Source organism: Musca domestica, unplaced genomic scaffold, assembly GCF_030504385.1.
Source record: "Musca domestica strain aabys unplaced genomic scaffold, Musca_domestica.polishedcontigs.V.1.1 38, whole genome shotgun sequence".
NCBI lineage: Eukaryota > Metazoa > Arthropoda > Insecta > Diptera > Muscidae > Musca > Musca domestica.
In genome coordinates this window covers 690,574-705,368 of record NW_026712324.1, presented here as the reverse complement: position 1 = coordinate 705,368, position 14,795 = coordinate 690,574, and the positions used below count along the sequence as shown (strand labels likewise).

Here is a 14,795-nt window from a genome sequence, read left to right as displayed (position 1 = left end):
TAATGTATAGAAGCCAGAGGTTGGACAGTGATCTTCAAAAGATCGAGATCTACGGACTATGGAAGACTATGGAAGAGTGCTCAAAGATTACGAGTTTACCTTCCACTAGTTTGTTTTATGTGGGAAAGCTTACGAGTTAACTCTGTTTGAAATGTTAAAGTGGAAGTCCTATTTCACTCTCAGAGTAAGAGTAACTCTGAGAGTGAAATCGAGAAACGGTAAATGTAAGGGACTGGTTCAGTAAAATCTGCTCGATTGGAGCGTATTTTACTCACACTCACAAAAGCTCAAAACATACTGCATAACAAACGAGTGTATGCTAGGTTTCCTCGTTTTTACTCGCAGTAGTACTATCATTCGGATTCGAAAGTTTTACTCTCTACTCGAATTTGAGTGAGCATTTCGGAAGCCACAAAATATCTGTAAAAAGTCTTCCAACAGAGGAATATCCCTGAAATGATACTAGGACTGTAAAATATCTCTACATAAAGAATGTATTTTCGGAAAGTCGGAAAGTCTCGCGCATTTTGAGCTCATTTTACTCACACATGAAACGCGCAAAGCATGCTCGGCCTTATTAGAGTGGCATAGAAAAAATGCTCGATTTCTTCTATAATGTGTTCGCTAATAGAAGATCTACAGTTGGTCTCCTTTTCAGAAAACCTAGGAAATATCTCTTTTTTAAAAGACCTCTGAATGCTATTTTGTGTTGTTGAAACTCTATGGAAAAAGACCTCTAGATGTACTTATTTTTAGAGAAGACCACTTAAAGATATTTTATTTCTAGAAGTTCACGAGAATCTTCGTTTATTGAGGTAGACTTCGGAAGGGTCTCCTAGAAAGAAAAAAATATGGTCTTCTTTAAGGAACCCTTATGAAGATCTCCTAATTAGAAGACCTTTAAAAGGTGAACTATTTTCTACTGATAGAGGACCATGCAGCACATCCGGAGGTCTGTCACATATTTAAGGCCTCCCAAAGGAATTATATATTTCATTTTTTTCTAGAAGACTTCAAATTTCTCCTGAAGATTCCTGAATGTTTTCTTTTCCTAGAAGATTTCCTGTTCTTTCTTTGTGAGAAAAGACTCAGAAAAATTTTGAACTCATTTTACTCCCACAACGCATTAGAGTGGCATAGAAAAAATGCTCGATTTCTTCTAAAATGTGTTCGCTTATAGAAGACCTACAGTTGGTCTTCTTTTCAGAAAACCTAGGAAATATCCCTTTTTTAACAGACCTCTGAATGCCTCTAGATGTACTTTTTTTAGAGAAGACCACTTAAAGATATTTCATTTCTAGAAGTTCACTAGAAGGTTCGTTTATTTAGGCAGACCTCGGAAGGGTCTCCTAGAAAGAATAAAATATATGGTCTTCTTTAAGCAACCCTTATGAAGATCTGATAATTACAAGACATTTTGTGAAGAGAAATTTTTTCTACTTATAGAGGACCATGTAGCATATCCGGAGGTCTGTTACATATTTAAGGCCTCTCAAAGGAATTACATATATTTCTTTTTTTTAGAAGACTTAAAATTTCTCCTGAAGATTTCCTGAAAGTTTTCTTTTTCTAGAGGAGTTCCTGCTCTTTCTTTATGTGAAATGACTCAGAAAAATCTTTTTAGAAGAGTCCTCTGAAGACCTACTGAAAGGCCTTTTAGACACAGGAGGCCTCTGAAAGATCTTCCAGACATAAAAGGTCAAAGAAGACCTGTAACATAGCCTATGGCCACATAGGATAAGACTGTGTATGTTAAAGGGGTTTCTTGCTACAGAAGACCCGCTATAACATCTATTAACCACGGAAGACCGAGAACTTTAAAAGGTCTTCTGGCTCTAGAAGAGTTGTAAAATATCTCCTAGATAGAGAAGAGCTGTAAAAAATTTTCAGGTACAGAAGACCTAACTGCGGAAGACCTGCAAAATGTCTTCCAGCCATAGGTTACCTGTCAAATGACTTCTTGCTAGATATAACCTGTAAGAAGGTTCTAGTCATAGTAAATCTGTAAAAAAAAACACATATAAGACCCATTAGGGTTCATCTATCTAAAGAAGCTCTGAAAAGATTCTAATTGTAGAAGATCGCTGTAAAGTCTTATCTCAATGGGGGATCTCTCAAAGGTTGTCTTTTACCAAAAACGATCTCTGAAGGGTCTTATATGCATTGAAGACGGTTCAAGGTTTTTTCTCTACTGGAGAACATTTCCATCCCGACATTTATATTTTTTTCATTGAAGACTCTGACGAGCCTTCCATAAGGATGCTAAAGTAACTTTTTAGGAATCTAGGACCTGTAAAGGCTAGTATATATAAAAAAGTCCTATAAAAATCCTTGTTTTTTTTCAAAAGATTAAATGCAGTCTTTCTTAGGCAGACCAACTAAGAACTTGTTTCCCCAGAGAGCTCATAAACCTCGTTTATCTTCAAAAGTATCTCTTTTATCTTCAAAAGCATCTCTTTTATCTTCAAAAGGAATCCTGTCAATATACCTCTGAAAAGCTTCTATGTACAGGATACCTCTATAAACTATACCCACATTTAATATTTTTGAGAGAAGTTTATCTACCCACAAAGAACCCGAAATATCATATTTCAGCTGAATTGCTAGGAAATTTAAAATACCGAAATTCGGAGGTAGCTGGAGGCTATACCAAAAAGTAATCCCACATTGAATTTTTTGTGCAAGAATTTAAAATACATTCAAAGAGACCAACATTTGAAATTACAGCGGATTTTGTGGGAGTTTAAGGCCGAAACTTTCAAAATACCAAAAAAAAAACGGGGAGGTATCGGTTAACGGGTTCCGGTTTATTCCATCTTCGTCTATCTACAGAAAACTTTTTTCTAAAGGTCATGTAATTATAGAACTAGCAAAATTACGTTAATTTCGACCTTTTATATCCTCCACCTTGTGAAAACTTAACTTATGACCAGATCGACCACCCTCAATACCCCTTAAACTTTGAAAGTTTAATTGTCTGAAAACTACAAAGAACCCGAAACATCAAAATTCAGTTGAATTGCGAGGAAATTTAAAATACCGAAATTCGGATGTATCTGTAGGCTATACCAAAAAGTAGACTCACATTGAATATTTTATGCAAGGATTTGAAGTACATTCAATAAGCTAAAATATCAAATTACATCGGGATATACACATTCTAATATCTAAGAAGCCATAATATCAATTTTCTGCGGATTTTGTGGGAATTTAAGGCCGAAACTTTCAAAATACCAAAAAAAAAAAAAACGAGGAGGTATCGATTAGTGAGTTCCGGTTTATAGGATATGGGCATAAACGTCGACAGATTTATTCAATTTGCAATACCAAATAGCCCGAAAACCTTAAAAATGCCAAAAAAAAACAGGATGTACCGGATTATGGGAGCTGCGCCTAAAAGTGGCCCGATTTATTCCATTTTTCCCACACATCTTTGGAATATCAATGGATATGAAACATTACAAAATTATAGCCTTAAAAATCCGAACTCCATTATTATGTAGGCAGTGGCACAGATATAAATGCGAACTTGGCTAAATCGATATAATTTTTACGCTGATCATGAATATATATATATAGTATATTATTTCAAGCTCTTTCTAATGGAATGTCAAAAATATGGAGGGCGAAAATTGGAATATATGTATGGAAGGTTTTTTGAATGACCTCCTATATACAGAGAACCCCCCAAAAACCCTCATTACTTTCCCTTATCGCCCATATTTGTGTGGGTCGTAACCCTCCATCCCTTGTGCCCCACTGTAAAATTCTTTTTTTTTCTTGGACATTGATCATATTGATATTTAATAATAGTGAACAAAAAAAAACTACAGAAACAACAGCATTATCAACAACTAATGAAACATCGTTCGGTGAGTGATAAAAAAAAGAACATTGTTATCGAACAAGTAAATTGATATGTTCACAAACACAAACACACCCATACATATACATACACATACATATATGAGAATGTTTGTCCCTAAATAACAGATAATACCACATAGTTTTTGTTTCGATTATTTTCCAAAATTCTCCTTTTGGTTGCTTACTGACCACCGATTTTTTTTTACTTTCACTGGCTGAGTGACCAACTGACTGACTGGGTGTCTGACTGATAACAGACCTTGTGCTTGAACTGTATGAAGTTCCAGTGGTGAGGATGATGATGATGACGATGAAGTCACAACATCAGTCATCAGTCACTATCTTTCTGGGTATCAAGTGCTTTCATTCACACGCCGGCCCCAGGGTTTGATGGATTTGGCAACAATGACAAATTATGTGTTCAGAGTGTTAAAATTTAAAAAAAGTAAGGCGCAAAAATGTTGAAGAATATTTGATAAGGATGCCCCCTCTGCAATTGAGAGGCATTCCGCTCTCAATCAATTGTGAAAATTTCAGCATTCGAGGAGATTTGGTGGTATAAATAATAATGGTATTAAATTTTGAATTAACATAAACTATTTGTGGAACTGATAAGAATGACAAATTTGAGACCATTATGCGAGGGCAATGAACAATGAACATTTATTCATCTTCAATATTAGATCCAGTGTCTATAATTCGAAGGGAATCGGTCTTCGCGATGAAATATGCTCATAACTCCTTAAATATTGACATTTCGGGGTTTTTAGTATCATTTTAATTGCAGATATTTAAAGAAGAAAATAGCTAAACAGTATCAGACGGTTTTGAGGACAGATGTATACGCTCAGTCAATTTTCGATTATTTAAATATATTTTGAGTTCTGTTATGATTATTCAAACTGTTGACCCTCTATGGAGTAGGTTCCGAAGGAATCTACGTATCGGGCCTAAATAAATATGATATAAATACAAATAGGTTTGGACTGATCTCTATTGGTCCGATCTCTACCATCTTCACAGCAGATCTTGTTTTAGTTAAAATAATGGGATGTGTGAAATATGAGGAGAAACGGGTGCTTATTTCGGATTTTATATTCGTTTTGGTTATTCAAAACTTTGACCCTTTGTGGGGAATGGTCCGATCTCTACCATCTTTACAACAGATCTTGTGTTGAAGGAAATACTGAGATGTACCAAGTCTGAATGAAATCGGATGTTAATTTCGCGTTTTATGAGCTTCATGGAAATTCAAAACTTTGATCCTTTGTGGGGGAGGTACCAGAAGGAATGGTCTACTATCTTTAAAATAGATCTTGGTTTAATGGAAATATTGGGATGTGCCAAGTCTGAATGAAATCGGATGTTAATTTCGAATACGGACATTCAAAATTTTGACCCTTTGTGGGGGAAGTACCAGAAGGAATGGTCCGACCTCTACCACCTTTACAACAGATCTTGTGTTGATGGAAAAAATGAGATGTACCAAATCTGAATGGAATCGGATGTTAACTTCGCGTTTTATGAGCTTCATGGATATTTAAAATTTTGACCCTTTGTGGGGGAGGTACTAGAAGGAGTGGACCGATACGTTCCATCTTCACAGAAGATTTTCTGTTAGTAAAAATAATAGGATGTATGAAATATGAAGAGAAACGGGTGCTTATTTCGGATTTTGATTATTCAAAACTTTGACCCTTTGTGGGCGATGTACCAGAGGAAATGGTCCGATCTCTACCATATTTATAACAGATCTTGTGTTGATGGAAATATTGAGATGTGCCAAGTCTGAATGAAATCGGATGTTAATTTCGCGTTTTTGAGCTTCATTAATATTCAAAATTTTGACCCTTTGTGGGGGAGGTACAAGAAGGAGTAGACTGATATACTCCATCTTCACTCCAGACCTTGGGTTTATAAAAATATTATGATGTGCGTAATTTGAAGAAAATCGGAACTCTTACATTACATTTTATTGGAGTTATAATTATTTAAAATTTTAACCCTTTATGGGGGAGGAACTTGATGGAGTGGACCGATATTGTCCATTTTCACACCTGACCTAGCACTGATGCAAATATTAGGATTTGCAAAGTTGAAACAAAGTCGGTTTATCTTTTCTCTTTCTGTGCAGTAAAATATATATATTTTTTTAATTTATACCTATTGTGGGGTAGGGACCAGAAGGAGTGGACCAAAATTGCCCATCCCCGAACCCTTTTCAGGAGAGGGTCGTTTTTATCCATCTCCGAACTCGATCTTACAATGAAAGAATTATTATATCTTTCCAAATTTAGACAAAATCGTATACACCGTTCTCTCTTTCCGATCACTCTTTCTCTCTCTATCTCTCTCTCTCTCTGAGTAAAATTTGAGTGGTTTACGCCTTTGCTACGTCAATTTTTAAATTAAATTTACTTCGTATAGTTTAATTTCGAATTTTTAAAACTCAGCTAACCTAGGAAGGTTGATCTACCCTTTCTCTCCCTCTCTCTCTCTCCATATTTACCTGTGTAAATTGTGTGTAGTTTATGTCTTTGCTGCATAAATTTTTAAATTATTTTTATTCTCTCTAGTCCAATATCGAATTTTTAAAACTCTACTTACCTCAGGAGGTAAATATGTTCTTTATCTCTCTGAGTAAAGTGTGCGTGGTTTATGCCTTTGCTACATTAACTATTTAAATTATTTTTATTTCGTATAGTTAAATATAGATTTTAAACTCTGCTAAGCTCAGAAGGCAAATGCGATCTACTTTGTTGAAGCTTCCATGTTTCATTTCCTCCCTCTATCAAGTGTTTTTTTTTTTTTTTTTTTTTTTTTTTTTGAAAACAATTCAATTTGTCAGACAATTACAAAATAGATTATAAACACGACAGATTATCAACGATTACGTGTTTGATTATTTTTTGCCCCTCTGAACAAGTCACTCGGTGTATGAATGTAATTTACACAGAACAATTCTGAAGTGACGCCGTCTATTAACTGGAATCATTATTGCGAAAAATTTGCTGACAAGTTTCTACAACTAAACTTAAAGTAAATATTATTACGTTAGAAAAAAGAAATAGATGACCAGCTGACTACTTAGACTCGGCTAAGTTGAAAACTCCCGGGGAATATATATCTCATATTTCTAAAAATCATTTATGACAACCCGATTTTTGGGATTTTCGGACAAAAATAGTTGGACATCCCTACGGTCGCATTGAAAATGTAGAATTTCTAAAAAAATCACCTAATTCAGATAACCGATCTAGAGGAACTTATAAAATTATATGTTCAATATTTATACCCTACAGCACAAGGTGGTCAGGGTATTATGTCTTTGTGCATTTGTTTGTAACAGGCAGAAGGAAACGAGATAGACCCATAGTTCCTTTTGATGATCTGCATAGAGTCACATTCTGAGTCGATTTATGCATGTCCGGCGTCCGGCTGTCCGTCCGTCCGTCTGTCCGTCCGTCTGTCCATGTATTTTTGTAAACAAAGTACAGGTCGCATTTATAGCTCCCATATATATCTTCGTCCGATTTGCCTTTTATTGTGCACCAAACGTGTAATATAAACCCGAATTGTATGGAATTTTGCATATACACCCAAATTAGGTCTGAAAATATGTATGCCAAATTTGATCGTAATCGGTTCAGATATAGCTATAGCTCCCATATATATTGTTCATCCGATTTGTTATTTTTGTCCACCGCCGCCGTAATATGCACTCTGCAACAACAATATTTGGGGAAATATATCAAATGCAGCTCAGAAATACATTTGCTAAATTTTATCGAGATCGGTTCAGATTTGGATATAGCTCCCATATATAACTTCGTCCGATTTACTTTGGATTGTGCACCAAACGGCTAATATTTGCCCAAATTGGATGAAATTTGGCACTTACGACCGAATTGAGTCCAGAAGCTAGTATGTCAAATTTGAATGAAGATCGGTTCAGATGTAGCTATAGCTCCCATATATATTGCTCATCCGATTTGTCATATTTGTTACCCACAGCCGTAGTATGCACTCCGTAACAACGATATTCAGGGAAATATATCAAATACAGCTCAGAAATATCTTTGCCAAATTTTATCGAGATCGGTTCAGATTTGGATATAGCTCCCATATATATCTTTATCCGGTTTCAAATTAATTGTGCACCAAATGGGCAATACAATTCCGAATTTAAAAGATACAAATGCTTCGGCATATTTAGTCCTTTGAACTTTAAGTTATAATTATAATCATAGCGTGTATGATTGAATTCTCCCATAAAAACTTTTATTGTTATGTGGAGCTCTACTAAATTAGCAAAGTGGTGTAGGGTATCATAAAGTCGGCCCCGCCCGACTTTAATACTTTCTTTACTGGTTTTCCAAATAATTTGCCCTTTTGGGCATCTGATTATTTAATTAGCCCTTTATGAACCAGCGTAAAATACGGATAGTTTGTATTTCTACTACAGCAATTTTTAGTTTATCTTCACGGGTTTTAAAGACTTTCATCCATTGAGAGCCTAAAGAAGCTCTTCTATACAAAGAAGGTCTAATGGAAGTCTTTAGTCTCATGTCGAATTTGTTATATCCAAATCCTTCAGAACATCCTCTTTCCATAGAAGACATTATTAAAGGGTTCCACAGAATATGCTTCTATCCACAGAATATTCTTTGAAGACTTCTTGAAAGTCTGTTGTCTGTTGAAGACCTACTCCAAAATAAGCTTCAGAAGATCGGAAGATATACAAAATATGAGAAGATGTCAGACCTGGCTGTTTGTGGTCTTCTGTCAAAGAGTGACTTATAGAAAGATACCGACCCACAGAAGACCCTTAAAAGATTTTATATCCATTTTAGAATGATGGTTTTCTGTCTAAAGCTAATTCTTAAAAGAAGATTGACATATAAACTATCAGCAGAAGATATTTAATATACAGGGTGAGATAAAAAACCTGCAATAAAGTCAAACGCCGTAATTTTAACATTTTTTTGAAATTTTATTGAATGAAAGCAAAAAATGTCGGAAATAGCTTCAAATTTTAGAATAACTTTAGATTCGTTTGAATTGGTCACCTACGAATTATGACCTTCAAACAGCCAATGAAACCGTCACACGCTGCCCGAATGTTGCTCTGCGGTATTTTGGCCCATTCCCTGCGAACCGCTTGCTTGAGGTGATCGACACTTTGGTATTTTATACTGTCAACCTTGCTTTCCAAAATACTCCAGACACAATAGTCCAACGGATTGGTATCCGGATATTTTTGTGGCCATTGTGCGCTGGAAATAAAGCGAGGAACCTCATATTGTAACCATTCTTAGTTGGCGCGTGCTTAGTGAGTGCGATGGTGCTGAGTACTGTTGGAATTTCCAAAGTCTGTGGAGAAAATGTTTGCGTGCCCAAGGCTTTAATACACCCTCCAGAATATTTTCGCGATTATATTCGGCATTTATTCTGATGCCACAGTCGATTAATACGACCGAAGAGCAACCATCGGCTGTTATGGCGGCCCACACCATCACCATGGCCGGCGTTTGAGTTCTGGTGGCCCACCGAAGGTGCACATTTTAGCTAACCTCTTTGGCAAGTAAACATGATCATTTGTTTGTTTACAAACTGCTGGAAAACGAATGTTTTCTCATCGGAGACGGAGAAAACCAAATTCGGCAGTTCACCACTTTCGGCCAAGCGGCGCAACTCTTTAGCTCTTTCGAGTCTATTTTCTTTCTGTTACGGTGTAAGTTCTTGCATTTTTTGGAATTTCAATGACTTTACCCCGAGCTCATTTTTAAATTTTTGCCGAATGGACTATTGCGATATGTTACGCTCACGAGCCATTTTTCGGCCACTGCGACGAGGGTTTCAATCAAGTCGCTTTTTTACATTTCAAAACATTTCTGCTGATGTTGCCGTTTTCTTCCGTCCACTTCCTTGACGTCGGGCTACACTACCAGTATCACGGTAAAGAGCAATGGTACGAGACACAAAAGATTTATTCACATTTAAATGCTGGAGTGCTCTAACGACAGCCACTTGTGGTTTTCCAGCCAAACACAAAGAAATCACACTATCACGCTTGAATTTCATCACGAATAACTTTTTTTTGGAAAATTCTTACCAAAATGCTTTTGTACGCTTGTAAACAATATAATGAGCTGTCACTAGAATTCTTTTAATAGCTGTCGGACGAGTGGCTTAGAAATGACAGCAGTCTGAAGTAGGTTGCAGTTTTTTCATCTCACCCTGTAACAACAAAAATTCTATGTCTATGTCTATTAGATGATTATTTCATGATTTCGATTAGAAATTTGTAACGGAATCTACATCTGGAGCATAAAATTGTAAGTATACCTATAGTTTTCCTGCAGTGCTCACATAAAAGTACGTCTCGATATACTGTATTTTTGCGATTTATGCCAGATTTTTTTTTTGGATTTGTTAAAAGTTCGGTATTTTTAGTTCATAATATTAGAAATATTGTTCAATACACCGCATAATGAACTAGTGATTTTTTTTTCAAGAACCAGCCAAAAAAATGAATTTTGTTAATATTTTTATCAGGGATCAGAAAAAAGTCGATTCCCAATTTTCAACGACCTATTATAAAACTTTAATTTTAAAAGTGCTTTTCTAAGCTGTCTATGAACATAGATTTTAGAAATATTTTTTTTCCGATTTGAGACATGAATATTTAAAAGAAGCATTATTCAAGAACTAGGTTTGAGAAGAGCTAATTATTACTTTCTTAAATTTTTTTTCATGAAGCTGCTTCAGAAAAAATGAAAATCCGTAAAAATCCTGTTAAAATCTTAAAAATACCGAATGTAGCCATTCCATTAGGGACTATACGACGACGTGGATCTGCATAGGCAACTTTTGTCATAACCCATTACAATATTCAAATGGAAAACTTGAAAAAAAAAAATCGGTGAATAATGGAAGCTAAAATCATCAAAATACCGAATACCGGGAGGTGCCGTTATATGGGGGCTATACGAAGACCTGGACCTGCACACAATTTTGCCACAATTTTAAAGTTATCTTCAGGGTTTGGAAGAACTAAAATCTTCGAGAGCCTATAGAAGCTCTTTTATCCAAAGAAGGTCTATTGGAAGTCTTTTGTCTCATGCCCTTGTCTATAAAAGACCTTAAAAATACATTATCTGTCTGTGGAACTTCTCTAGAATATTTTCTGAATTTTTTGAATGTATATTATAATTGCATAATTCCGATAAAACGCCCTGTGTCTATAGAAGGTCTTGTTTTTGCAGAGCCAATAACCATACATTTAAAAAATGTTTGGGTAATTATCGATTTTTTTTGATAACGCTGTAGAGGCGTTTTCTGCCACGCTTATTTTGCACTTTGAAGAACCTATCTTGACAAATGCCCCAGACCTCATGTTTGGCACTTTCCAATCTCCTGCAATTCTGTTTATAAGACATCATAAAATTTGATAGTTTAAGGAGAAATGGGATGGGGGAAGGGTCTGTTGACTGACATTGACACTCTTGTGGATAGATAGAAGACGCCACATAAACGAGATATCAACCAATATTTCAAGTGCAGGTCTTGTGTAGACCTTACCACTTTTTTTGTGAGACAGGTACTTGTGTTTTTACCACCCATTAACCTAACCACACCCTCCTCCCTTTTCAATACAAAAATTATTGTTATTTGCTTATGATATGTGATATGTGACATTTCATGCCGCTTTATCTTTTTATGACATCTAATTTTAGCTATCAGAGAAAACAAAAAAATTATAAAATTCTTTTAAAGTTTAATAAATGTCATAAAAATGCAACAACAAACCAACAAAAAACAGCATTGCTGATAAATTGTCTCCAATGTGAAGGAACGCGAATAGGTCCACTTATGTAAATTGATCAATTAGTTGACGATATAGTTTCAATATCTGCAATATATGTAAATGGTCAATGGACCCCTCACTAGTTGTCACGCTTTTCGAGGGATGAAGAAGGGATATATTGCTAACATGGAGGGCAGTTGTTTACCGCTGCACTCTCGCCATAAATATTTATTATTTCCATTTTTTGTTTGCATTTCATTGTGTCATTCATTCAAAGCTGACTAGCAAACATGTAATTTAATAGAATTGTTTGTTAGATTTATTGCCGGTTGCCCTCAAACCAATAAATTTCAATTTCAATGCAGCAAAAAATGAGTATCGCATGGAAGATATTACTGTCATATTGTGCTAATATTGTGGAGGCGGGCTATGGTATCTCAAATGCACTTGTATAATTTGTAGATATAACTCCCACGTTCCATGAGATAAAATAGGGATCCCCTATGGGTACAAAATAATAATAGACATGTGATTCAATGGCTTATGGAAAACCTTTAATGCGGTTTATCTACAGGGTGAGAAGAAAAAACTGCAACCAAATTCAGACTGCTGTCATTTCTAAGCCACTCGTCCGACAGCTGTTAAAATTATTCCAGTGACAGCTCATTATATTGTTTACAAGGGTACAAAAGCATTTTGACGAGAATTTTTCCAGAAAAAAAGTTATTCGTGACGGAATTCAAGCGTGATAGTGTGTTTTCTTTATATTTGGCTGGAGAAACACAAGTGGCTATCGTTAGAACACTCCAGCATTTAAATGTGAATAAATCTTTTGTGTCTCGTACCATCGCTCGTTACCGTGATACTAGCAGCTGGTAGCTTAACTCGGCGTCAAGGAAGTGGACGAAAGTAAACAGCAATATCAGCAGAAATGGTTCGAAAAGTAAAGAAGCGACTTGATCGAAGACCGCGTCGCAGTGGCCGAAAAATGTCTCGTGAGGTGAACATATCGGAATATTCCATTCGGCAAACATTGAAACATGAGCTCGGGGTCAAGCCATTGAAATTCCAAAAAGTGCAAGAACTTACACCGCAACAGAAAGAAAATAGACTCAAAAGAGCTAAAGAGTTGCTTCGCTTGGCCGAAAGTGGTGAACTGCCGAATTTGGTTTTCTCCGTTTCCGATGAGAAAACATTCGTTGTCCAGCGGTTTGTAAACAAACAAAATGATCGTGTTTACTTGCCAAAGAGGTCAGCTGAAAAATGTGCACCTTCGGTTGGCCACCAGAACTCAAGCGCCGGCCATTGTGATGGTGATGGTGTGGGCCGCCATAAAAGCCGATGGTCGCTATCCGCTCGTATTAATCGACCGTGGCATCAGAATAAATGCCAAATATTATCGCGAACATATTCTGGAGAGGGTATTAAAACCTTGGGCATGCAAACATTTTGGCCACAGACTTTGGATATTCCAACAGAACTCAGCACCATCTCACTCAGCGAGCGCCACCCAAGATTGGTTACAAAATGAGGTTCCTCGCTTCATTTCCAGCGCACAATGGCCACAAAAATATCCGGATACCAATCCGTTGGACTATTGTGTCTGGAGTATTTTGGAAATCAAGTTTGGCACTAAAAAATACCAAATTGTGATCACCTCAAGCAAGTGATTCGCCGGGAATGGGCCGAAATATCGCAGAGCAACATTCGGGCAGCGTGTGACGGTTTCATTGGCCATATTTCGTGCCAAAGGTGACCAATTCGAACAAATCTAAATTTATTCTAAAATTTGATGCTATTTCCGACAGTTTTTGCTTTCATTCAAAAGAATTTAGAAAAAATTTTAAAAATGATGGCGTTTGACTTTGCAGTTTTTTATCTCACCCTGTATAGTTCTTCTACGACGAGAAGGGCTTCGGAAGCTCTTCTATGAAGGGAAGACCTTCTGAAGCTCTTCTATGAAGGGAACGGAACGCCTTCTAATGTTCTTCAATGAAGAGAAAATCTAATGATCTTCTATAGCGAGACTCAATGGCCAGAAGACCTTCTGAAGCTCACTATGACTAGAAGACCTTCTAAAGGCTTTCAGAAGCTCTTCTATGGCCAGAAGACCTTCTGAAGCTCTTCTATGGCCAGAAGACCTTCTGAAGCTCTTCTATGGCCAGAAGACCTTCTGAAGCTCTTCTATGGCCAGAAGACCTTCTGAAGCTCTTCTATGGTCAGAAGACCTTCTGAAGCTCTTCTATGGCCAGAAGACCTTCTGAAGCTCTTCTATGGCCAGAAGACCTTCTGAAGCTCTTCTATGGCCAGAAGACCTTCTGAAGCTCTTCTATGGCCAGAAGACCTTCTGAAGCTCTTCTATGGCCAGAAGACCTTCTGAAGCTCTTCTATGGCCAGAAGACCTTCTGAAGCTCTTCTATGGCCAGAAGACCTTCTGCAGCTCTTCTATGGCCAGAAGACCTTTTGCAGCTCTTCTATAGCCAGAAGACCTTCTGAAGCTCTTCTATAGCCAGAAGACTTTCTGCAGCTCTTCTATAACCAGAAGACCTTCTGAAGCTCTTCTATAACCAGAAGACCTTCTGAAGCTCTTCTATAGACAGAAGACCTTCTGAAGCTCTTCTATAGATAGAATACCTTCTGAAGCTCTTCTATTGATAGAAGACCTTCTGAAGCTCTTCTATTGATAGAAGACCTTCTGAAGCTCTTCTATAGATAGAAGACCTTCTGAAGCTCTTCTATAGATAGAAGACCTTCTGAAGCTCTTCTATAGATAGAAGACCTTCTGAAGCTCTTCTATAGATAGAAGACCTTCTGCAGCTCTTCTATGGCCAGAAGACCTTCTGCAGCTCTTCTATGGCCAGAAGACCTTCTGCAGCTCTTCTATGGCCAGAAGACCTTCTGAAGCTCTTCTATAGATAGAAGACCTTCTGAAGCTCTTCTATAGATAGAAGACCTTCTGAAGCTCTTCTATGGCCAGAAGACCTTCTGAAGCTCTTCTATGGCCAGAAGACCTTCTGAAGCTCTTCTATGGCCAGAAGACCTTCTGAAGCTCTTCTATGGCCAGAAGACCTTCTGAAGCTCTTCTATGGCCAGAAGACCTTCTGAAGCTCTTCTGTGG

General features: G+C 36.9%; 1 protein-coding gene across 1 annotated transcript in view; it reads right to left on the bottom strand.

Moving 5' to 3' along the window:
• Positions 1–14,795, bottom strand: part of LOC101896152 (glycerol kinase) — a 38,863-nt gene that overhangs the window by 11,639 nt on the left and 12,429 nt on the right. The gene's annotated exons all lie outside the window — the stretch shown is intronic.